Source organism: Petaurus breviceps, unplaced genomic scaffold (genome assembly GCF_028583685.1).
Source record: "Petaurus breviceps papuanus isolate PSGF00001 unplaced genomic scaffold, PetGlider_PUasm1.0 91133, whole genome shotgun sequence".
NCBI classification, from domain to species: Eukaryota; Metazoa; Chordata; class Mammalia; order Diprotodontia; family Petauridae; genus Petaurus; species Petaurus breviceps.
The window spans coordinates 56,660,085-56,685,339 of record NW_027187419.1 but is presented as its reverse complement, the minus strand read 5'-3'; the positions used below and the strand labels follow the sequence as shown (position 1 = coordinate 56,685,339).

At 36.8% G+C, this 25,255-nt stretch overlaps 1 pseudogene; it reads right to left on the bottom strand.

Annotated features, from left to right (window-relative positions):
- LOC138155132 (OCIA domain-containing protein 1-like) overlaps positions 1-16,159 on the bottom strand; it is a 37,526-nt pseudogene extending 21,367 nt beyond the window's left edge.
- Between the last annotated feature and the right edge of the window lie 9,096 nt (positions 16,160-25,255).

Below are 25,255 nucleotides of genomic sequence, written 5' to 3'. Positions count from 1 at the left end.
CCACCTCCTCTCTTTGTGTCTTTGCATAGGCTGTTCCTGATGCCTATAATTTTCTCCTTCCTTACCTCCACCTCTTGGACCCTTAGTACCCTCCAAGCCTCAGCTCAAGTCACACTTCCTTCAGGAAGCTTTTTCCCAATTCCTCCAGTGATTAGCCTCACTCCAAATAATTGTTTATTTATTTTCAACATAACCCATGTTTACTCATCTGTGAACACATCACCTTCCCCCTTCCCCTAGTAAAATATCTGCTTCTTGAGTTCAAGGACTGTCTCACTTTAACCCTAGTATCTCCCTTCAGTAACTGAAGCATCTGTTGTTTTTCAGTCGTTTGACATTTTGCAACCCCATTTGGGGTTTTCTTTGCAAAGATATTGGAATTATTTGTCTTTTCCTTCTTCAGCTCATTTTATAGATGAAGAAACTGAGGTAAATAAGGTTAAATGACTTGCCCAGGGTCACATAGCTAGTAAGTGTCTGAGGCTGGATCTGAACCCAGGAAGATACGTTGTCTTGACTCCAGGCCTGGTACTCTATCCACAGCACCACCTAGCTGCCTGAAACACAGCAGGTTCTTGATTCATGCTTATTGTTTGGTCTTGAAACCACAAAGATAAAGATACAGTTCTTGCCCTCATGTGGTTTGTGCACAAATAATTATATTACAGGGTATGTCATGACAAGTTCAAGGGTAAGATACAAAGAGCCCAAGACAAATTTAATTAGGAAAGAAAACACAGTAGGAGGATTGGGGAAGAGGTGGCACCTAAATTGGTAGAATAGAAAGGTGGCAGGAAGCTCCTGATTCCTAGTTTAGGTGGATAGTTAATTGCTTCTGATTGAAAAGCTTAACTAGGCAGTGGTGAGGTCTCTACTCCTACTTCCTTGAGAATGAACAATTGAATTTATTTTAATTGGACCTTCCAAAGTGTCTGGCCCACTGAGGTGCAGGGCCCTGGCTTGCCAAGATTTAAGGGTAGCACTGCTCATTTAGTTCTTTCACCAGATTCTATGCAGTATGGGTCTACCATGCTTGACAATCCTCCATTGTTTCCACCATCCTCTGACAATCCTCCATGATCTCCACCACCCTCTGACAATCCTGCATCCTCTGACAATTTTTCATGGTCTCTACCATCCTCTGAAAATCTTCTACTGTCCCCACCTCTTCTTGAAATATTGCCATGACTGCAACTTCTTACTTTCTGAGCAGGAAAATAGTGGCCAAATCACTTGCTTTTCTTCCAACATAAATGACCCAGTTGAAGAATGATTAACTATCTCTTATATATTGTACACACATATCCATGGAACCTCAGAGCTAGAAGGAAGGTGACAAAGTATCTGTCTCAATTCTTTTTTTTTTTATAACTGATAAAGCTGAGGCCTGGAGAGGTGAGATGATGTTACTAATGCTACTAAAGATGATGTTACTAGTTACTAACCTAGATGTTACTTAAAGTTACTAAAATCAGGATTCAAGCCCTATTCTTTTGACTTTAAATCCAGGGTTCTTCATTTTTTAAAATAATATTTTGTATTTTCCCAGTCACATATAAAAATAATTGTTAACATTCATTGTTAAAAATTTTGAGTTCCAGGGCGGCCAGGTGGGGCAGTGAGTAACAGTGCCAGTTCCGGAGTTGGAAGACCTGGAATCAGTTCCTGCCTCAGATACATAACACCCACACAAAATAACTGGTTGTGTAACCTTGAGCAAGTTACTTAACCCCAATTGCTTTAAAAAAAAGTTTTGAGTTCATTCTCTCCCTCCCTTACCTTCTTCCATTCCTGAGATGATAAGCAATTGGATATAGGTTATACATATATGGTCAAGCAAAACACATTTCCATATTAGTCATGTTGTAAAAGAAAACATAGATTTAAAAAAAAACATGAAAAAAAATAAAGTGACAAATAATATGTTTTGATCTGCATTCAGACCCAATCAGTTCTTTCTCTGGAGGAAGATAGCATTTTTCATCATGAGTCCTTTGGAATTGCCTTGGATAATTGTATTGCTACAACAAAGGATATGGAACTCAAACAAAGGGAAGGTAGAAAGAAGTGATAACAGGGATGAAATTTCATATCAGCCTTTTAACTCTGTTCTTTGCTTCAAGCCACAATCCAAATCCTATCACTTCCACCAAACTTTCCGGATCATTCAGCCAGAAAACATATTTTCCTCTTCTTGCATTCCAATACCAGTTTTTGAAATGCCATTTATCTGCATTTATCTTATATTATCCAATACCATAGTTACTTACATTCATGTCTTATCTGTCTGTATAGACTGAAAACTCCAATCATCTCTATTGGGACCAATTCTTATACATCATAGAAAGTCACTATCTCTCCCTCAACTCTTACCATGTAACATAATGCTTTGCACCTAGAATACGCTTACCAAATATTTGTTGAATGAGTGAGTAATATCTCTATTGCCTAGTTTCCAGTAGACCCGGAAATTTATCCTGAATCTTCCTTGACCGTTTTTAGTGCCTTGTTAGGTGGACTAGAGCTTATTTTCATGGTTAGATGATTGTATTTGCAAAGGTAATTAATAGTGAGTCAGATAAAAATCATTAATTGCCTCAAATGAAACATTTGTAGATGTAAATTATTTAAATTAGCTATCTGAAGAGTCATTTTGCACACTTAAGTTGAAGTTTTACTGGGTATAAAAGTAGACCACTAAATGATCCATAGGATTGCCTTCTGGGATATTTTATCTAAATGCTCAGTCTCTTGAAAATGTGAAATAATGGTGGCAATAACATAGACTGATATATTTTCCATTAGTATTATAAATGTTTTAAGGAGTTTTCTTGATAATTTCTGCTCTGCTCATGGAATTTTGCATTAGTGACTTATTCTCACACTATCAATTTTCTCTTCATATTCTTTCTTTAGTAGATAAATGAAGTCTTCATTCTTCTTTTGGCAGCACTCTTCAAACTCCTTTTTTTTTTCTATTCTTACAATGCCCTTTTCCTCCCCATCCCTTTTCAGGTTCCTTCTATAAGTGCTGTTTCTCCCAGTAGAATGTAAGCTCAGTGAAGGCAGGGACTCTCTTGCATATGTATTCTAAGGACTTAACACATGGCATGGCACACAGTATGCACTAAATAAACACTTATTGACCTGACTAGTAGAAAATAATACTACCTCAAATTTGTAGTTTAAAAATATTTTACTGACAATAACTTTGCAAGGTATTCCATATAAATTTTATTATTCCAATTATACAAATGGGGAAATTGAGACTCAAAGAAGAGATTTTTTTTTCTTGAACCCATCTTTAGAGATATTCACTGGTAGCAATGTTATTACAACTGATTTCACTCATATCTTAAATTCTAGGTTGGTTTGTATTGCCTCTGGGTGTTCTTTTCCTTACATACAAAGCATCAGGTTCAGAAATGCATCATTTAGATATACAGAGCCTGATCAGCTTATCTGATCAATCTGTTGCCCCCAACTGACATTTTCATATTGGAGGGCATTGGGACATAATTCCTCCAGGTCTAATAAGTAGGTAAGGTATAATACTCTGGATTTACTTAGTACTCCAATGGCTTCCTGTTATATTTATGATCAAATATAAAATTCTCTTTTTGGTTTCTGAAGCCCTTTACAATCTGACTCCTTCCTATCTTTCCAGATTTCTTCAACCTAATTCTTCTCTAGGACTCTGTGATGTAAAACAGTATATTTTTTTCTGTTCTTGCAGACAATATGACATCTCCTGACTCAATGTCTTTCTGCTAGTTTTCCCACACACCTGGAGTCTCCTCTTTTTTTTGTCTCTACCTCCTGACTTCCTTCAGGTTTTGACCCAAATCCTACCTTCTATAAGAGGCCTTTCCTAGTCCTTCTCAATATGCTCTGAGATTACCTCCCATTTACTCTCTATTGTTTGATATGCACATAGTTGTTTAAATGTCTTTTCCTTTTGAATGTGACCTCATTGATACCAAGGATTATCTTTGCCTTTCCTTGTTATGCCAAATGTATGCCAATACAGTGACTGGCACATAATAAGTGCTTGATAAATACTTGTTGACTGACTAATGTTCCCGCAAAGTTCCTCAAACCAAGGCTTAAAACTCATGGACAAAAAACAAACAAACAATCAATCAATAAATCAAGAAACATTTATTGGGTACCTTTTATGTGCCTCTATGTTAGGCATTAGGGATTAAAGACAAATAATAAAACAATTATAAATAATTATATACCATTATATGTAAATAAAGACAAATAATGAAAAAGTCCTTCTTTCAAAGAACTTACACTCTCCAAAATAAACAAGTAAGTAATTTGGTGTGGGATTCACTCAATGATTTTCATTCATATTACTGTTCTCCCTTATTTTCTTGTTTTGCACACTCTATTACACCCTTCCCCATACATTGAATCACTCTCTACCACAACCCTTTTCAAATACAGAATCATAGATAGAACTAGAAGAGACCTTTGAGACTATTTAGCTCAATACTCTCATACAGATGAGGAAACAGGCCCAGAGAAGTAAAGGACATCATTGGATGACATACAAAGGTAGTGAGTGTCAGAGTCAAATTTGAACCCAGGTCCCCTGACTCTAGACCTAGTGCTTTCCCCACTTTATCATATTGTTACTATAAAAGTCATTGAAGATAATAGTGTCTTTTATAAGAAAATTGTGTATAGGAGCATCTCTGATGATTTATGGGACAAAGGTAACTATTTAAAGAAGGATCCTTTTTAAAATATTTGTGTGGGATTAGGATTTCGGTTATTGCAGGAAAACATCTTAAAGTTAGAATTTTTAGACTTAAGTGTTCCGGTGTTGTCATATTTTCCAGGACAATTTCCTAGAAAACTCTCAGATTAGTTCCAAGAGAATGTGGTACATCTTGGATTATCTCTTTAGAACAACCATTAAGTGAGTGATTGGCTCTGCGGTTTTCAACGAAGAGCAGAAATGAATGTTCTATTTATTTCAGATCCACCTAAGAAGCTTGAAATATAATAAGATTAAATCACCAGGAAGGCTTATGAGCTGTCATGCAATCATTTTAACCCTTATGGTTTTCAAATAAAGGCTGTACAGCATTACAGAAGTTTAGCATCTGTTTTTTTCCCCCAATGATGAATATAAAAAGAATGCAGACATAAGATTTGCAAAGCATTTTTCTGAAAAAAAAAAGTATCTTAGTAAGGAAAGTATGATTATCCCTAATATTCTGTATCTGAGCAGGAATCCCCTTTGCAATATCCCAAATAAGTGGTCATTCATTACAATGCTGAATTGTCCTGATAGAGGATGGATGAAGGATCCATGGGTCTCTTACAAAGGACCAGGAGCTTTGATAGATCTTGATATAAAATCAATGCTCTAAATCTCCAGGCAGCCTCTTGCTGGTCCATTGTGATTCCCTTCTTTCTCCTTCTAAAGCCTGAAAATGATGGTGTCTAAGGTTTCTGAATCGTATCCTTAATTGTCTCTGCCCCACCCTCCCTGCCAGGTATTTCCTTGTTTGCCCTCTCCCATTCTTAGGTGTCTTTTGACATTATGCCTTCCCTTGTGTTGGCTAAAATGGGACTAACATACCTGCCAATTGATTTTAGTGTCACTGGTTGGTCTGCCTCTTTTGTGAAATGCTGTGAGTCTCCAAGAAAAACTTCGATTCAATGAAATTAAATTCAATGCAATACAACACAGTTCAATAAACATTTGTCAAGTGCTTAGAATGTAGAGGGCACTGTCTGGGTGGGAATACCAAGAAAAAAATATTACAAAGACAAAAATGAAATAGTCCCTGCTCTCGAGGAGCTTACATGTTACTAAAGAGGGAGAAAGAGCACACAAACAAAAACAGTACAAAGAAAATTGAGAAGAGGGACCTATAATAAATGAGGGAATAAGAAAGGTTTTTCATGAGAGGTGGCATCTGTGCTGAGCCTTGACAGAATTCTGAAAGGCAGAGATATAAAAGAGGGTGCCTCCCTGGTATGAGGAATGGCTTGGGCACAGAAACAAGAGATTGCATTTTGAGTTCAAGGATGGATTGAAGAGGGGAAAGAATAGAAGCAGGGAGACCCTGTGGAGGCAATTACACTTATCCAGGTGTAGTGATGAAGAACTAAACTAGGATAGCATCTATGAGTGGAGAGGAGAAAGAAACAAATTGAATCATACTGCTAAAAGAATGTTTGGAGAGAATTTATAAAGTTATGAGTGATCATTAAAATATAACTTCAGTAAGTCTTGCCTTGCTGAAGGTCTTGACAGAATAACCTAATTTCCTTTTTGAACAATATTACTAGGCTGTTAGATCAGAGGAATTCTGTAGACATACAGTACATGCCTAGGGTTCTTCAAAGAAGTTGACAAATTTGTTCACACTATCATTTTGGGTAAGACAAGGAGAAATGAGCTAAGTTAAAGTACAGTGAGGCAGATTCAAAACTAGGTTGAATAGCTGGACCCAAAGAGCAGTCATTGATGGCTTCTTGCCAGTTTAGAGGGAGGTCTCTACTGAAGAGCCCCTGGGATCTTTCCTTGGACCTATACTATTAAAACATTTGATCTAGCATAAGTGAAAGAAAGATGTTTAGATAAACAGTTACATAAAATGCAGATTTTGGAGGGGACAGGTATCAAGGACAAAGTTTTTTGGGGGGAGGCTGGCCCTGTTATTTCATTGGTTGTTTCTGTTATTTCATCAGGGAACTCCTAATGAGGAAACACTCTCCATCAATATAGGTCATTACCTGAACTTCAGTTTACAGAGATAGAATGCTTTCCATGACATAGAAGGGAGGGAAGGAAAGATTAAGCATTTATATCATACCTACTAAGTCCCAGGCACTATACTAATTTTAACAACATTATCTTATTTGATCCTCACAACCCTGCAAAGTAGGTGATATTATTATCTCCATTTTACAGATGAGGAAATTGAGGCAAACAGATGTTAAGTAACTTGCTTAGGGCCACACATTGTCTATTTTCTAAGGCTGGTTTTGAACTCAGGTCTTCCCGATTCCAAGTCCAACACTGTATGTAAGAAGCAGTACTTGAACCCAGATTTTCCTCACTCTCAGACCACTTTCAATATGCCTTAGCATGACAGCTAGAAGAGCTAATATGGTCTTAGTTTATATAGTGAGATACAAAGTACCTAGAATTAATGCTATTGTACCCTGATGTGTTCATTTGACCATGTGGGCAATCTTTTTTTTTTTTTTTTTGCTTTTTGGAGGAGGGAAGGCAGGGCGATTAAGGTTAAGCAACTTGCCCAAGGCCAAATGGCTAGTAAGTGTTGAGTGTTTGAGGCTGAATTTGAACTTAGCTGCTCCTGACTCCAGGGCCATTGCCCTATTCACTTCACCACCTAGCTGCCATATAGGGAATCTTATGTTCAGTTCTGGGCTGCCACATTTTAGGAAGGATATTGAATTCTTGGGTATTCCATTAGAATGCAAGCACCTGTTTTTGTTTTTTTCTCTTTATGTCACTAGGGCTTAGTTAGCACAGTGCCTGGCACATAGTAAACATTTAAGAAGTGTGTGTGTTGATAGCCTTGTGACCTTGGGCAAGTCACTTAACCCCAATCACCCTCCAAAAAGCAAAAGGGGCTGCGACCGGGTGGCAAGTGAGTAAGAGCACTGGCCCCAGAGTCGGGATGACCTGGGATCGAATCTGGACTCAGATACCTAGCACCACACCCAGAAATAACTGGTCTGTAACCTTGAGCAAGTTACTTAACCCCAATTGTTTAAAAAAAAATTTAAAAAAATAAGTGTTTGTTGAGTGATTGATTGATGAGACAGTGATGAACCTAGCTGAGTTTGGAGGTTCATTATAGGGTGGGTTTTGTTTTGTTTTATTTTTGGCCATTGCAACTCTTGAAGACCATTTCTTAAATTGGAGAGTGATTCTAATATGCAACCAGGGAGAGGGTATTCATAATAAAGAAATTACAAATCCATAATGTATTGAAGAGCTGGAGGAATATCCTACAGAAGGAATATTTGGATGGTGAAGGGTCTCAAGTTCAATTGAGGGCTCATTTGACATTTGAGGGCTGTTTGAAGGAAATGAAGATCTTCAACTTGGAGAAGAGGAAACTCAGGGGAGGAACATGCTAGATCTCTTCAAATACTTGAAGGGCTTTTATATGGAAGAGGAATTAAGTTTGTTTTACTTGGTTCAAAAGTCATAAACTATAGCAATGGGTAGAAATTACTGATAGAGATTTAGACTCATACTAAGCAAAGCTTTCTAAATGTTATGGTTGTCTGAGAGTGGAATGGGCTCTCTCTCAGTCATTAAGGAGTTTCAAGTGGAGACTAAATCTTGTAAAAATTGTTTTCTATTCAGATTTAGTTTGGACTGGTTGCCTTCTGAGTTCCCTTGCAATTCTAACATATTATGACAGTAAGTGCTAGAGCAAAATCTGAACATTTTACTAAGTTCAAAGCACTTTCTACTACACTACACAACTAACAAATACATTGAATGGTCCCATCTCTTCATATATTTTGTTATATAGTTTTGTTATATGTAAACTACCATGAAACCATGATGTAGTGTTTTTTTTAAAATAAATAACCTCCTCTTTAGCTTATTCAATTGATATTATAATACCTAAAACACAGAATTATTCTTAAATAAAACTTTTAATTAGGTGGCATTTGACATTATTGTGACCAACAAATAAAGTAGCCCTAACTTAAAGAATTGTTGAGAGTCTATTTTTCTTCCCTGTTCTATACCCAGACTCTCTTAGAAAAGCAAATAGTTTAGGGGGTTCTGGAAGAGAACAGTAGTTCTAGGTAAAATTGTGCTGTAGGATAAGGGCTCTTTAACTTGGGCATCCTCAACATGCCTTTCCTCTACCTTTTTCCTCTTGTCTTTCCGTCATTCATTTGGTGAGAGCTTTCATATTGTAACCTAGCTACCCCCCGAACAAAAGGTGCTACCAGAAAAGATAGCACATTGCCATTTATAGCCTTGTAAAATTTAAGTCAACACTTAATTTCTTCATGTAGTACTCATACCATAAGTCCTTAGCTCTGGCTAATTCTCTAGTGCTGTATTTTAGAACTCTCTGGTTAATCCTGCAATCTTTATTCACATAGTCAGTTAACAAGCATTTTTTTTTAGTGAACTCTCTATTTATTCAGCAGTAAATTAAGGTAAAACATTCACAGAAATCAAAGTTACAGTATTCACAATGTTATGACATAACAAACATCACTAAAATGGCCACATAGTTTTCACCAAAGTGGCCACATAGTTTTAAACAAAGTACAATCATTTAGTAACTCAATCATTTGGTAAGTCCTTAATTCAATCATCTTGAAGGAGGCTTGCTTCCTTAAGGGACACAAAATACAAAGGTCAAGGTTCTCCACCTCTAGGTCACATTGTCTTAATCTCTACAATAAAAAGTCTTCTTTCTTCTTAATTGAAGAAGTCCTTAACTCAATCATCTAAATGTAAAGGTCAAAGTTCTCCACTCCTAGGCCACAGTAAATCATGATCTTCTCAGTTTGCATTAAATACCCAAGGAGAAGTCTTTCTTCTTGACTGGAGGCAGGCTCTCAGCTTCCATGGTCCCAGCCCCTGCCCAAATCTACCCAACTGTCACCTGAGTTCAAAGGCAGACAGCTCTCAGCTCCTTGTGCAGTTCCTGTTCCATATTGAAGCTCACAGTGTCTAGTTCACCTCGAGCCCTTCACAGTTTCTGTTCCGGAGAAGACAAAGCTTAACAAAGCCACAATAACATTCATAAACATTGCCGGCATCCTCATCAATTCACTTTCTGTCTGTGAAATCAAAATAGATCCAAAACAAGGTCTGAGGAATGAACACAAATCATCAGTGTAGTCCAACAAGCATTTTCTAATAGGAGAAGGCTTATTACATGTCAGACACTGAACTAAGTTCTGGGGATACAAAAAAAGGCAAAAAGACAGTCCCTGTCTTCAAGGATTTTATATTCTAATGGGAAAGGCAACACTTAAATGACTAGGTACATACAAAGTGTATACACAGCAAATGGAAAGCAATTTGAGAAGGGAAAGTATTAGTGTTTGAAAAGCAGGAAAGTCCTGCCGAAATTGGGATTTGAACTAAGAGGCAAAGGTAAGGGGCAAGAAATTTCAGGCAGTGGGGATGTGACAAAGCTGAATGAGATAGCCAATGTTGTAAATAATTGAATCAAGATTTTAAAATTTCTCAACCAGATAAAATGGCACATTGAAAATGGCAAGAGGAAATCTACAAGGTCAGATTTATCAGGGATAAACTTAAAAGTTTTTTGTGTAGCATAATTCTAAAAGGAATTAAACAAGTCATGGAGAATCTGACTTGATAGCAAACCATATTACAATGATATAGATATTTGAATTGATTATAGACTTCACTTGATCCCAAAACTTGGTGTACCTGCTAAAAAATGTGATATCATCTTGTGATATGAATACCATACACACATATACAAATAAACCTACACACCTATACATGTGTGTACATATGTATCTGTGTGTGTGTATCCTAGGTTGAAAACAAGTAATAGTCTCCCTATATTCTATAATGTTCAGACTACACTTGGAATACTGTGCTCAATTCTAGGCACCCACTTAAAGTAGTATTTTGATCATTCATTCATGCTGCATGTCTCCCATCTCCTTACCTGTGATAAAAAGGAAATCAAATGTGCCCTGTTCCTTTTCTTTTGGTGTTCTTGATATTGGGGAAAAAGAATCCTGAAATATCACACTAACACTAAGGGTAAATCTACATATAGCCACTTGCTTTTTATCACAGGTCTGCAGAAGCAAAAATATTTTCTAGGGAAATAATTTTCTTTAAGGGGGTGGACCCATCCATATGCTGGAATCATACCTTTGGGTTGTCAAGCCTGAGTAAACAGTCTGATGAGTATCAGGTAATTGATGTATTCACAGAGTCATCCATTGCTTTTTCCAAAGATCTTCCCTCAGGGTGTTAGGCACACATGTCAATCAAGTTTAGCCACTGGTTAAGCAGATGTCCAGGAGCCTAAATCAAAGAGAAAAGGAAAATAAATGATCAGAAAAGATTGTCTGCCTTACAATCCATTCTAATGAATTTGGTGGACATAAAATTTGGTTTTCCTAATGATAATCAGTTGCTGACTCAGTCATTCTTTATTTTCAAAATGATTTTAAGGGTTTATGTAGATGTATCTTCAGAATTCAGGGTCATCCTAGGAAGGAAGGTAGCATTTTCCTACTGTGGATTGATGCAATTTCTGAGAAATATCCATTTATTGTTCTTGAAACAAAACTTGCTTTATTATTTACATTCTTTGCAAGCTCTTGCAATAACCAATGGCCATTTATTAGCAATTAAAATATGGTTCCAAAACTATTTGATTTTTTTGTCAATATCTTGTACAGACATCAAAATGTTAATAGTTATACTCTAAGTATATTCATTAACTAAGAAACTACATGGTGATCACTTTAATTCTGGAGAGCTAATCTTGGATTTATAAGTACTTGGTTCAAGTCCTATCTCTAACACTAACTGATTTAAGACCCTGGGCAAGGATCTTGAACTCTCAGTGCTCCTTGCAACTCTGTAAGATTATATATTGTAGAACAGTCAGTGATCTTCATTATTAGAGGGAATTTTCACACTGGAATTACATAAACCTTCCCCTCCTTCACTTATTAGAACATACAAGTTACTTGCATTCCAAGAAAAAAATAGTCTGCCCTTGAGGAGTCTATATTCTCTTTTAAGATGTTAAAGTTTTGGGGCGGCCAGGTAGCACAGCAAGTAAGAGCACCGGCTCCAGTGTTTGGGATTGACCTGGATTGAATCCCGGGCCCAGATACTCAGCACCACACCCAGAAATCACTGGCCGGTGTAACCTTGAGCGAGTTACTTAGCCCCAATTGCTTAAAAAAAAAAAAAAGATGTCAAAGTTTTAAACTGCACCAAGACTTATGGGACATTACACTCTCAACTGAACTGCCACAGTAGCAAGGCAATCCTTTTTCACCTCCCTAATCAATTCACTATCCTAACTATCACAGTGGTTACACAAATTTTTGATTCCTCCTCTAGTCTCTCTGGGCATTCCTTACCCCCCACCCTTACTTTCAGGTGAGAATCTTGACTCTTATACTTCATTAGAAGAAAAATGAGACTTTTTACAATGATCTCCCTTCTTACTTGTCTCACTTCTCTCAGATGTCTTCCCCTACTTTCTCCTCCCTCCCCCCTTTTCTCACAGGAAGAATTATACCTTATCCTTGCCAACACAATACATCCCTGATCCCTTCTTGTCCTGTCTTTTCTAACAGATTGTCCTGTCATCCCCACTCTCTCACTAACCTCTCCCCATCTGTTGACTGCTTCTTTGTTGCCTACAAATAAGCCCAAATCCCCACTATCCTTAAAAAATAAAAAGAAAATATTTTTACTAAATGTGACCATTTCCACTCCCTATTTTCCTAAATCTTTACTCTGTTTTGTGACTCAATTCCTTGAGAAAGCCATTTATAATCAGTTCCTCCAGATCTTCTCTCACCCTCTTTTAAATGTTCTGGACAATCTTATTTCCAACCTCATCATTCAACTGAAATAGTTTTTTTTTTCAAAATTACTGATAATCTCTTAATTACCAACTATAATGAGCTTTTCTCGATGCTCATCTTACCTCCTTGTCTCCTTTGTCATTGCTGATCACCCTCTTTTCCTTGATATTCTCTACTCTCTATGTTTTTGCAACACTGCTCTCTCTTCATCCTCCTACGTGTGTGAAAGCTCCCCATTGTCCTTTGCTAGATTGTTACTCTAGATTATTCCTAATAACTGTAGGTGTTCTCCCAGAGTTTTCCACCTATGCTCTTTAGTTTAGTGGTTTCACCAGTTTCCACAGATTTAATGATCATCTCTAGGCGAAGTATTCTCAGATCTTTTGATCCAGTCATGACTGTTCATAGGCTGTCCCTCAGCCTATGGAATGTAGTTTCTCCTCACTTCTGCCTCTTCTCTGTGAACATTTTTGTCAAGTGCTTAGCACAGTGCCAGAGACATAATAAATGATTAATAAATGCTTACTCAGTTGTCTGTTCCTGTCCCTATCTACCCTATCTTCCTTCAAAACTCAGCCAAAATCTCCCTTCTGATGAGATTACCTCCCATTTCCACTAGATGTAATATAACAAAATATAATATATAGTGTGTATATATATACATAGATTACATAGTATATACATCATATAGTATAAATAGTATACTATATAGAGCATATATAAAGTTATCCCTTCCATATCATTGGGATTAGGGGCATGGTGCTTTGCTACCTGGAAAATATATGTAAAATTTTTTGCCTTTCCTTTGTAGCAGAGAAGAAGTTTCAATTATTATGGTATTAAAAGAGAAAATAAGTTGATATTATGCAATACATACATATATTTTATGCATTTCTGAGTTTCTCATTTTTTTTCCTCTATCATCTGTTGGCCTTTGTGTATTATCTATGGCTTCTGCAAAATTCCCTCCAAATTTTTATTCGATTTCTTATGCCAACCTAAGATATATCAAAACCACAATGGGCAAAGTTGCAATGTGGACAGGATAACTGTACTATATAGAAAGGGTAAGGGAGTAGGCATATATTAACCACCTACTATGTGTCAGACATATATACATGTATGTATGTGTATATACATACATACACACATATGCACACATTTATTTGCATGCTTTCTCCTTCAGGGCAGGAAGAGTATTTATCCTTTCTTTTTTTATCCCTAGTAGTTAGGGCAGTGCCTGGCAAATAACATGGAAATACTTTTTAAATGGTTATTGTTGACTGAAAATAGTTGTTGACCGACCTTGGTAGAATTATTTTTGCTGAGAGTTCCCCACATATGTGAAATAAAAGGTTCAGACCTTTACAATTCTCCAATTTAAGGGGAAAAAACCCTATATTTTATAAATCACAAGAGAATTTGGAAGTAGTAATGCCTTACATGCAGGGTGTATTTATTCATTCTGCAAAAAGGTTTGTTGGCTTATTTATTATACTGAGTCACACTGCATATTTCATCAGGGCTAAATAAAGCTCCTAGTGGCAATGTTTGGTGAGTATATGGATTGGAGTACCTCTTGTACCAGCTTTCTCTCCTCCATGCCCCTTAGGGAGCCTTGGCCCAGAGGTCCAGAGCCACTGCTTTAAAAAAAAATAGCCAAGTATATTCATTTCTTTTTACTCTGAATGGATACCTTCCTGGGGGTTGTGACAAATGAAATAATTAACAATGCTACAGAGAGTTTATTTCTGCTTCTATAAGCAGAAAGATTTCTCTGGGGCATAGGCTGAATCTCAGCTGGAGCCACTACATGGTGACAACTTCATGACAGAATGTAATAAGAACATGCCACAATGAAAAGAATACTGCTCCAAGAGACAATGTTAATCTCTATTCTCCTAATTATCAAATGACTCCTTGGCAGACTCATTGAACTCTCTGGACTTCAGATGTCTATATGTTAAATGAGGATGATAATGCCTTACTTGTCCAATGAAAAGTTCTCATCGAGGAGGTAATTTACTCTAGATCTCTTCTAGCTCTAGGATGTTACATCACAGATGTAACTAGGTGGACAGCTAAAGCTTTGTTCCAGAGTGCTAAAATCCACGGGGCATGTTTCCGCTTCTTTGTAGCACAGATCCTCATATCCTTGGAAGTTATACGTTGTGGTTCTTTACGTATTTGCATCACTCAATTCCAGGGGTGTGCCAGGTGGAGCCAGCTTGTAGTATTTCTGGAGAGTCAAAAGTTAAATTTTTCAGTTTGAGAATTTGCACCTTGGTAATTGGCAATCACTATAAATTTGGGCTTGATTTATTGTTTTGTTGAATTCTAGACTTAATAAAGTGGTGAAGAAATGTCAATAATGCAGATTAAACTTAAAAATTTTGTTGTACATATATTTTCTTTCTTTTTTTCTTTTTAGAGAGCTGCTTGTTAAACATTTACTAGCCCATTCCTGTCAGACTCCCTCCCTAAACTCACTCCCAGAGTACATTCTCCACAATGCCTCTTCCAAGGGATTGCCTTCCCCATTCATAATCACAGGTGTGCATTTTGTATCTTTTGGCAATGACTACTTCTTCTCCTATCATGACTGCACCAGAAATTGGACCATTTTTGCATTGGTATCCACACTTTACAATTGTTTCTGTCCAAGTTGAAAGACATTCTAGTTATAGATCTGTGATACTTGCTACAACAAATTTAATATCATTTATTTTATTATTTTAAAGGACATATACTTTCATGTTTTTGTTCCCAGAATGTTGCTGTATCTCTTTGGAGAATTTTGATTGAATTGAAACATTGTAGGATTCTATACATTCAAAACCTGCCAAGATTGACTAGGACCTAACTTTCCAGAGACAGTGAAAAGTTCATTACTTAGGACAAGCCTATCATCCATTTAAGGAGAATTCCCTTTTGAATGGCAGTCTTAAGTGGATGATTTCCTATGATTTTCCGCTAATACAACACAATTTTCTTTTAACACCACTGAGATGACTCTTTCCTCTATCTTTTTGATCAGGTGTGATAGTACTTCTTTTTTGTTGTTCAAACTCTAACAGGGAAATGAAAGTTCTGGCCAGACATGACTCAAGTTGCCAGTTTCTTATTGTGTTGAGTTAGCAGGCTATGTGTAGAGAGGAAATTGTAATTGTAACACAAGGGAGCACAAAAATGAAAGGGATTGAGGGAGCCGTTTGTGCCCCAGTGAGAAATAAAGTGTGAAGTATAGAGGCCACGATGATTAAGTTACCCAGTCCAGCCTTCTTCCAGTGAAGTTAGGGATTTCTCCTATAAAAAAAGAAGATAATTGGAAACAGATGCATGTTGAAACACAGAAGTGTTTACTGTATGCAGAAAATAGCTGAGAATGTATGAAGCTGAAGAGCCCCAACAAAGCAATTTCTAACCAATTAATGTCAAGTAAATACAAGAGGTTTTGATTTGTTATTAGGGCAAGGAGAAGAGCCTGTGGAAGCTTGAGCTTACCTCTGTCAGCAGCAGCCACAAGAGGAGAAAAGAAGTTGGCTAAGGAGTTTGGCGGTCCCATTCTTCATTTTTATGTACCCATGGGTAGACGTGTATTTCCAGTTTCTTAAGCTTTGTTACATTTACAGTGGTGCCTATTGGGGTCTGTAAATCTGAAGTTTGGAAAACATTTCCCTTTCACCTTTCTTCCTTAAATCTGCAGATAAACATTCTTTCTCTCCCACATGGTTTATACTGAAAGCTTATAATTATATCATTTGTAGCAAAGGGAGATTACAAGATATTTGCCAATTGTTATGGAACCAAATGCTATACTCTCACGCAGGAAATTCCTCCCAAGAGTATGAGTGGTAACAGTCATAAATCACATATAATTAGGCAAGTATTCTCTGTCATATTCAGTATAAAAATGAATAAAGTGTGATAGATGTTTTTTCATTTGTATATTTTTCCCTTAGCATAAAGATTACTTTTTAACTCCTTTATCTATATCTCTGCTGTCTTTGTGAGGTATATATAATTGATCTTTAACTATTTTTACAAAAGAATAGAGGTGGACTAGGGAGGAGCACTTGTCTATTTTATTGTGTACAATTAATATATATCAATTTATAGTTTTAAGGAGTCACCTCAGGTACAAGGTTAATTGACTTGTCCAGGGTCTCACATTCAGTATGGGTTAGAGGTCTTCTGGATTCTGAGATTAGCTTTCAATCCAGTAAACTACATTTCAATATTAGAGGGAATTTCAAATCTATTAACATGATAAATGAAAAAGTCTGAATATCACACTGCAAGAAACAATATAGGAAACTTCCCAGAAGTTTCAAACACTGGCAATAAAATATTAATCGACTGATTCTATATTTCATTAACAGAGAAAAAAAGCAACAAAACAGACTTGACATTCCAAGGCTTGTAATGGTTAAATTTCAAATTTCCAATATAAACAACAAATATTATAAGTAGTCAGCAGAAAGTCTTTCCTTCATCTATGAAGCATAGATTTTGAATAGGCCAAGATGATTCTGAACCCATAAAAAATCAAAATAGGATCAAAACTGAGTATTCCAAAAAAGCAAAGATGAAGATAATATAACTTACAAAGTTGAGCCTAGTCCCAACTGAAAAATGATGAGCCTTAAACAAAAGAAGTCATTTGAGTTCTTAAAAAAAAGGAACCAATGATGAGACAAGCTCTTGACTTGAAAACCCCACCAATCTGAGAAGGAAAAGTAAATAGATACCCTTTCAAGAAAAGACTAGGCAATGAAATCAACGTTCTCATTTTTCTGGTTATCTAAAAAAAGGCCTATATATGAGCAGAGTAGGAAACATATTTTCTCCAGTATGTATTCAAGCTTATGGAGCTTTGGGAAAGAAGGATAAAACTAGTGGAAGGGAAGGATTGATGTATGTGTGTGGGGAGGAGGGATGCTAAGCTATTATTGCCTCAGAAGGAGAAAGCAAACACTCTTTAGAGAAATAAAGTTAGACTTAAATAACAGAAGGAATATTTATTTGTTCATGGTTATGCTGTGCCAATATAATAAAAATTATGACACTACCTAAATTAATGTATAGATTTAGTGTTATAACAATCAAACTACCAAGGGATTACTTTTAGAGAGCTAGAGAAAATTATAGCATAATTCATTTGGAAGAATAATAAGCCTAGAATTTTAATGAAAACAGTGAAAAAATAAAGAGGAATGAAGGGGATGTAATGCTTGCAGACCTCAAACTATATTATGGAACAGAAATCATCAAAACTATTTGGTACCAGTTAAAAAATTGAAAAGGACACCAGAATATACCAGGAAGGCATATATTAGAAGGAATCAATCTTAGAAACTCAGTGTTCCATTAAGTTAAAACATAAAGGACTTGGATGAAGCCCCCTTAAAAGAACTATTGTAGAAATTGGAAAACAGTTTGGCAAAAAATAGGATTAAATGAGCATCTTATAATATGATGATTTTCCAAATGGATTCACGATGTAAATATGAAAGTTCACATTTTATAAATAAGGCAGAAAAATGAAAGGCAGTACCTTTCACAATTATGACCAAAGGGAATATTAAAAAAAAAACAGTCAATACAGGAAACTATAAAAGGTAAATATAGATAATTTTTTGGAATTGAAAAGTGAAACCGCATGGTCAAGTTGAAAATTTGCTGCATTTGTAGTCAGGTAACTTGGGTTCAAATCTTGGATATGCCACTGTATGACCTTGGGTTAATCATGGACTATTTCTAGGCCTCACTTTCCACATATGTAAAATGGAGGAGTTATATTGGATGGCCTATAATATCTCTTCCAACTCTAAATTTCATAGGACTTGATTATATGAAATGTTTTTTCATAAAAAAAATACAACTTGAATAAGAAAGGAATTTGTCAATCAAGAAAGAAATAATTTTTGCACAAGGTGTGGTAGAATTTTTATATGCAAAATATAAAGGAAATCAACACAAATATATAAGAACAAGGGCTAGGGGTGGTTGCATATATCTAATCTCTGTTACCCCAGGCTATAGCTTCAGGGTTCATTTTTTGAGAATTAGAGATGCAGATGGCTAGGCAGATCAGGAGTCCACACTACCTCATTAAGTCAGACATCAGTATATTGAACCTTTGGGAACAGGGACACTCCAGGAGGGGCAAACCAGTCTAGATAGATCTTTTGCTATTACTAGGAGGGATGAATGGCCCCTCCATTTTCATTCTGGGCTAGATAAGGAGACCCTGCCTCAAAAACAAACAAAAACAAATTCACTAAAAACAAGAAGTAATACCTGGGTTTGATGGAAGCATGTGATAACCATCTTCACACATTTAAAGGCCTGTTATATTTAACAGGTGTTAGTCTTGTTCCATTTGGCCCCAGAAAACAAAACCAGGAGCAAATGCATAGAAGTTATGAGGCAAACTTTGGCTTGAGGTCAGAAAAAAATCAAAAATCAAAAAACAAACAAAAAATCCCAAACCAAACCTAACAATTAAAACTATCCCAAAATGGAATGAGCTACCTTGATAGATTTTCTGCACCCATTTCTAGAGGTCTTCACTCAAAGGCTAGAAGAGTACTATTATATACAGGTTGGACTATGTGGTTGCTGAGGTCCCTTCCAAATTTCCCATTCTATGATTCTGTCATAGTTAAAGGAAATAAACAAATATCTGAAACGAACTGCATTTTTAATTTGACCAAAGAACTGCAAATTATTACTATAACTATTACCAAAACTATAAGAAAAATCACTCCAGATTACTGCTAATGAGAGAAATGCAATGTGAAACAACTCTGAACATTCTTTCTCATTTATCATACTGATAAAATATTATGTCAATGGCATAGAGGCAGCATGGCATCATGACTAGAGTAAGATCTGAAGCCTGGAATGCTTGGGTGCAATTTCTGCTTCTATCATTAATGGGTTCAATACTTGTATAACAGCAAGAATCTGAGCTTTTGAAAGTTCACATATTATTGGTACTCAAGTTCTTATCCCTTTAATCATCCCCACCTTTTAACCTTGCTCAAATTAGTTGTAGCTTCCACTCCTGACAGCTAACTCTTACTAACAAGCACTATTATAAGTACTGTACATACAAGGTCACAAACCTAGGTAATCACATAGCTAAGAAGTGACTGGGAATCAAACCCACATTGTCCTTTAGCAAATCATGTTCTCTTCACAGTAAATTAATACTTTATACAGTCAACTTCCTCACAAGTATAGTCATTTCTTTCTTTTTTTTATATTTTAAGCAATTGGGGTTAAGTAACTTGCTCAAGGTTACATGGTCACTTATTTCTGTGTGTGGTGCTGAGTGTCTGAGCCCAGGATTCGATCTCCAGGTCATCCCAACACTGGAGCTGGTGCTGTTACTTGCTGAGCCACCTGGCCGCCCCTTGTATAGTCATTTCTTAAGGAATCATTGAGATCCACTTAGTAGAGAGCTGCTTTTAGTGCATTTATATAAACTCATTTTATTAGCAGGGAATGTGCTGGAGCCAGCTTTGATGAACTCAAAAGAGATGATTATTAAATTTCCAAGGTGATCACTTACATCTCACAAACTGGCAAACACTACAAATGAGAATATCTTATTCTGTTGTTTGTCTAGGATCAAGAAAGTGATGGGAGATGATGTTAATAATAGCGATTAAACTTTTTTGTTTATAATATTTTCCCCAACTATATGTAAAGGCAATTTTTAACATTCATTTAAAAAAATTGAGTTCCAAATTTTTTCCCTCTCTTCCTTTCTCCCTTCCTAACATGGTTAGCAATTTATACATGTGCAGTCTTGCAAAAGATATTTCCATATTACTCTTGTTATAAAAGAAGAAACATACCAAAAGAAAAAAAATTGAAAAAAATAAAGTGAAAAACAGTATGCTTCATTCTGTATTCAGATTCTATCTGTTTTTTGTCTGGAGGTAGATACCATTTTTCCATCATGAGTCCTTTGGAATTGTCTTAGATCATTGTATTGCCAAGAATACCTAAGTGATTCACAGTTGATCATCATGTAATATCATTGTTACTGTGCACAGTGTTCTGTTGGCTCTAATGATGATTAAGCTTAAAAGCATACCAGGTACATACATACATACATACACACATACATGCACACATATGGATAGATGGATATATTTGGAGGTCTGGTTGTTAAATGTTTACCAGCACATATTTGCCCCTGGATCAACTCTCTTTGTTCTGTCTTCAGATTATTTGTATACTAGTATAGGTGGCTCAGTGGATAGAGAGCTGGACCTGGAGTCAGGAAACTCATCTTCATGAGTTCAGATCTGGCCTCAGACACTTCCTAACTATGTGACCCTGGGCAAGACACTTAACCTTGTTTGTCTCAGTTCCTCATTTGTAAAATGAACTGAAGAAGGGAATGGTCAACCACTCTGGTGTCGCTGTCGCTGAGAAGAAATCCCCAAATGGGGTCACAGGGAGTCAGAGACAACTGAAAAAATAACTTGACAACAACAACATTAACCCCTACGTCCAGTCTAGTTACCACCTTCTCTCTTTGGCCCCGTTCTTTAACACCTCAGATCCATGACCACAGCCTCTGTTTTTTCCACAAACCATTCTTTGCTATTGGAGCAGGAACTCTTGAAGCAGCTATAGTCTTCCTTAGCTCCCTTCACCAGGAAATCAGTGCCAACTCTTTACATGAACTATCCCCAGCCCCATCTCAGAGCAGGAAAAGAGGAGCATGGGAAGGTTTTTATCTTATGGGATTGTTATGAGGCAAATTGTAAAACTATATAAATGTGTTATTACTATGACTTCCTACTTGGTTATTGCTACCAAAATGAAGAGGCTCACCACATAGTGGTGACCTGCTCAATATGCACATCCTCGATGACTGCTCTTTACCTCTGCAAATTATCTTTTATGTATTTATAGCCTTTTAGTAGGATAGAAGTGCCTTGAAGGCAGGGAGTGTTTCATTTTTTCTTTCTATGCACAGCACCTTGGATAGTTTCCAGTATGGCCTTTGTGGCCTGACAGAGTGTTGGACATGGAATGGGCCAGAAAGACAAGTTCAAATGCTTACTGAGTTGCATGATCCTGGGCAAGACCTTATTCTCTCCTAGCTTCACTTTCCTCACTTATAAAATAAGGATAAAAATAGCACTCACCTCAAAGACTTGCTTTGAGGATCAAATGAGATGATATGTATAATATGTTTTGCAAATCTTAAGGCACTATGTGAGTATGATGCTGTGAGTTATTATGTCCAAGTTATTATAATAATGAGAATTACTATTATTAAGGAATATAGTAGATACTCAATAGTATATGTAAATTGAATTCAATACTTTGTCCCTCAAGTATAGAGAATTCGAGGTTTTGGCACAATAGTAAAGCTGCCTAACGTGACAATAATGATCTAAGCACACTCCCCTACATTCTCAAAGCATCCTGAATTTTGTCATTTTACTATTAATCTTCTCCAGCCTCTCATCTAAGGTCCTTGACTGGATTCTGATTGTTTCTTCTCTCTATACACTTTATGTTCCTGGTATTATCCTAATACAATACTTGAGTTTTTCCTCTAAAAACCTAGACTGACTTCCCATTTCTCATAGTACTTGCCTCTTATAATATCAAACTGCCATTTCGTTTCTTTCTATGCTGTCCCTTTTAGGGTGAGTAGCTGAACATCAGACAAGATAATGATCTCTCTAGTTAACTACAAAAATACATTTCAAAAACAAATTCATTTTTTCTTACTAAGGATCATCTGGTCATATGTTACTATAATTTTTATCAATTGTATCTAAATTTTCCTCAATCATGAAGTCTATGAAAACCACAATAACAAACAACATACTTGTTCTAAATTTTTCTGCTATATGGAATTTTGCAATAAAATCTGGCCAAAAATATGCTGCTCTTGTGAGCTTCAGGCACTGCATGACCACTGAACATGTCTGTCCCAATTTTAGTACCTCTGTGCTCACCTGTTCAGGCACAAGGCCTGCTGGGATTTAATGAAAAAAAAAATGAGCCAGACAAACAGCATTGCTAATGCTGAAAAATCAATTCATGGGAAAGTATTCACTATGTTAATAATTATGACCAAGTTTGATCCCCAGAGAAAGAGTAGAAAATGTACTTCTTTCCCTTCTTTCCTAAGATGGTAGACTATGGGTATGGAACACTGCATATACTGTCATATGTCATTGATGTTTTGGTTGGTTTTGCTAAACTGCTTCCCCCTGAACTCCCAAATTTTGTTTCTTTGTTACAAGGCACAGTTTACTTGGTGGTGGAGGAAGAAAAAGCCACATACAGAAATAAGAGTGATATTAAAATAATCAATGGAGAACTTTTAACTGGAGACCATAGTCAGAATTGCTTCTATCTATGGGAACACAGATCTACAGGGGTATGTCTAAGTATAAATGGAAAAAAACCCATATAATTAGATAAATGAATGAACATGTAAACAAACAAATTAGTAGACAAATGAACGAATGAATAAACAAACAAACAAATCTAAAGGCAATTACCAGAAATGAATTTAGAGTAATTTTATCATTATTAGCAAATTTCAATGAAAAATGGTCAGGGTCCCTGAGGTTGAAAGAGACATGAAATTAGAAGAGTTGTGTTTGATTCCTTATTTTGTTGTGCGATTTTAGAAAATTCCTTTAAACTTCATAGATTTTACTTCATCTGTAAAATGACATATTTTCAATGACCATCTGCCCCTCTAATGGGAGGGTGGAGCCTTGAACTCCCAAATCTCCCTGGTAAGTGGTAGCTGAGTTCCATTATCTCCTCATTTCTCATCTGGCTGCACTGCCCTAGGCCTTTTCTGACTTCACTATTCTCCTTTTTCTAGTACCTCCCCCAAATCCCCTTGCTTTTCAGATTCTTTTGTTTGTTATCTATCCCCATTAGATTTCAAGCTTCTTGAGAGTAAAGGCTGTCTTTTTTTTTTTTCATATTAGTATCATCAATACTTAGCACAGTGCCTGGCACATAGTAGGAGCTTAACAAATATTCATTTTCTATTTTTGCCTCATCTCTAAAAATGGCTGTCCTTGGACATGTTGGCATTTACAATCAGTTTATGATTTATCTACTTTATCATCTAAGCTTGAGAAACCACTGCTGGTTTACTACTGGGGTATGGCAGTCTACCCTCCTTGTTTTGAACCCACGTTAGTCTTAGAAGACACTGCCTCTAATGAGATGGATTAAGTTTCCTGTTCTAACACTTTTCAGTTCAGGTCCATAACATTACTACTTGGGGTTGGTTTTATTCATAATAAATTAAGTGATAGCTCACGTGTAAGTTTTCCCCAAAATGGGGGAAGGAGAAAATATTTGATGTATAATATATATCAGGCATGAGGCAGGTCATTTATTCCTACACACAGAAGGAATGCTAAACATAGTATAATCACAAGCTTACATTTGAAAAAGACAGACTTAAAATGGGGTTTAATAATAAGTTATAACTACTATTAAAATCTGTTTGGGGCAGCTAGGTGGCACAGTGAATAGAGCATCATCCCGGGAGTCAGGAGGACCTGGGTTCAAATCCAGCATCAGACACTTAACGCCGACTAGCTTTGTGACCTTAGGCAAGTCACTTAACCCCAATTGCCCTGCCTTCCCCCTCCAAAACAGACCAAAAGAAAAGTGTGCTCAAATACCAACACTCAAACATCCTTAGAACACAAAGCAGTTTCCTCAGGGTGCCCAGTAAGGAGCTCACATTTAACCCTGCACCTCGACTGTGCCAACGGCATTGCTGCTGGCAAAACAGCCGGGTTTAGATCAATCTTCCCGTCACTGCATGGCTCCTCTAATATAAAATGTATGCCCTGCTATCGGCTCCCAATGGCACAGCAGATTCTGACATTATTGTTCCACTGGACACTGTCACTGCTGCATTCACATATGTCTCGAAGTCACACGCCTGTACAGGGCCATCTCAAGGTGGATGCTCAATTACCTACAGAGGAAAAGAACACATAAGAGGAAAAGGTATCCAGAGACTCAGGCACAAGCTCACCTAATTTATTCTCGTTGAACTAGCCACCCTGTCGGCATGGTCCATCATAATTGTTGTGTTTGTCCTTAGTTTTTTTGTTATTGTTTTTGCTTTTTGGAGGGCAGTTGGGGTTAGGTGACTTGCCCAAGGTCACACAGCTAGTTTTTGTGTTAAGTGTCTGAGGCCACATTTGAACTCAGGTCCTCCTGACTCCAGGGACAGTGCTCTAGTCACTGTGCCACCTAGTCCTTCATTTTTGAAGAAGACCATAGCATCAAGGAAATGATGACATGACTTGCAGTTGACTTTGATTTGAGGAGGGAGGATTGTGTAAGGCCACTGGTCTCACTTTCTCCTCCAGAGTCATCTGGAGCCAGTTACCAGATATTCATCAGCATGGGTGGAGATGACCCAGGATTTTCCCCCACCCCTCTTTTGTATTCAGTGGTGTGTTGGTTCATGCTGGCTCACTAGAACTGATTGCTAAATTTTCACTGTGAGCATTTGTACCTTAGAAATGGGAAAATTCTACAAACAGGAAGAAAGGAAGGAAGGAAGGAAAGAAGGAAGGAAGGAAGGAAGGAAGGAAGGAAGGAAGGAAGGAAGGAA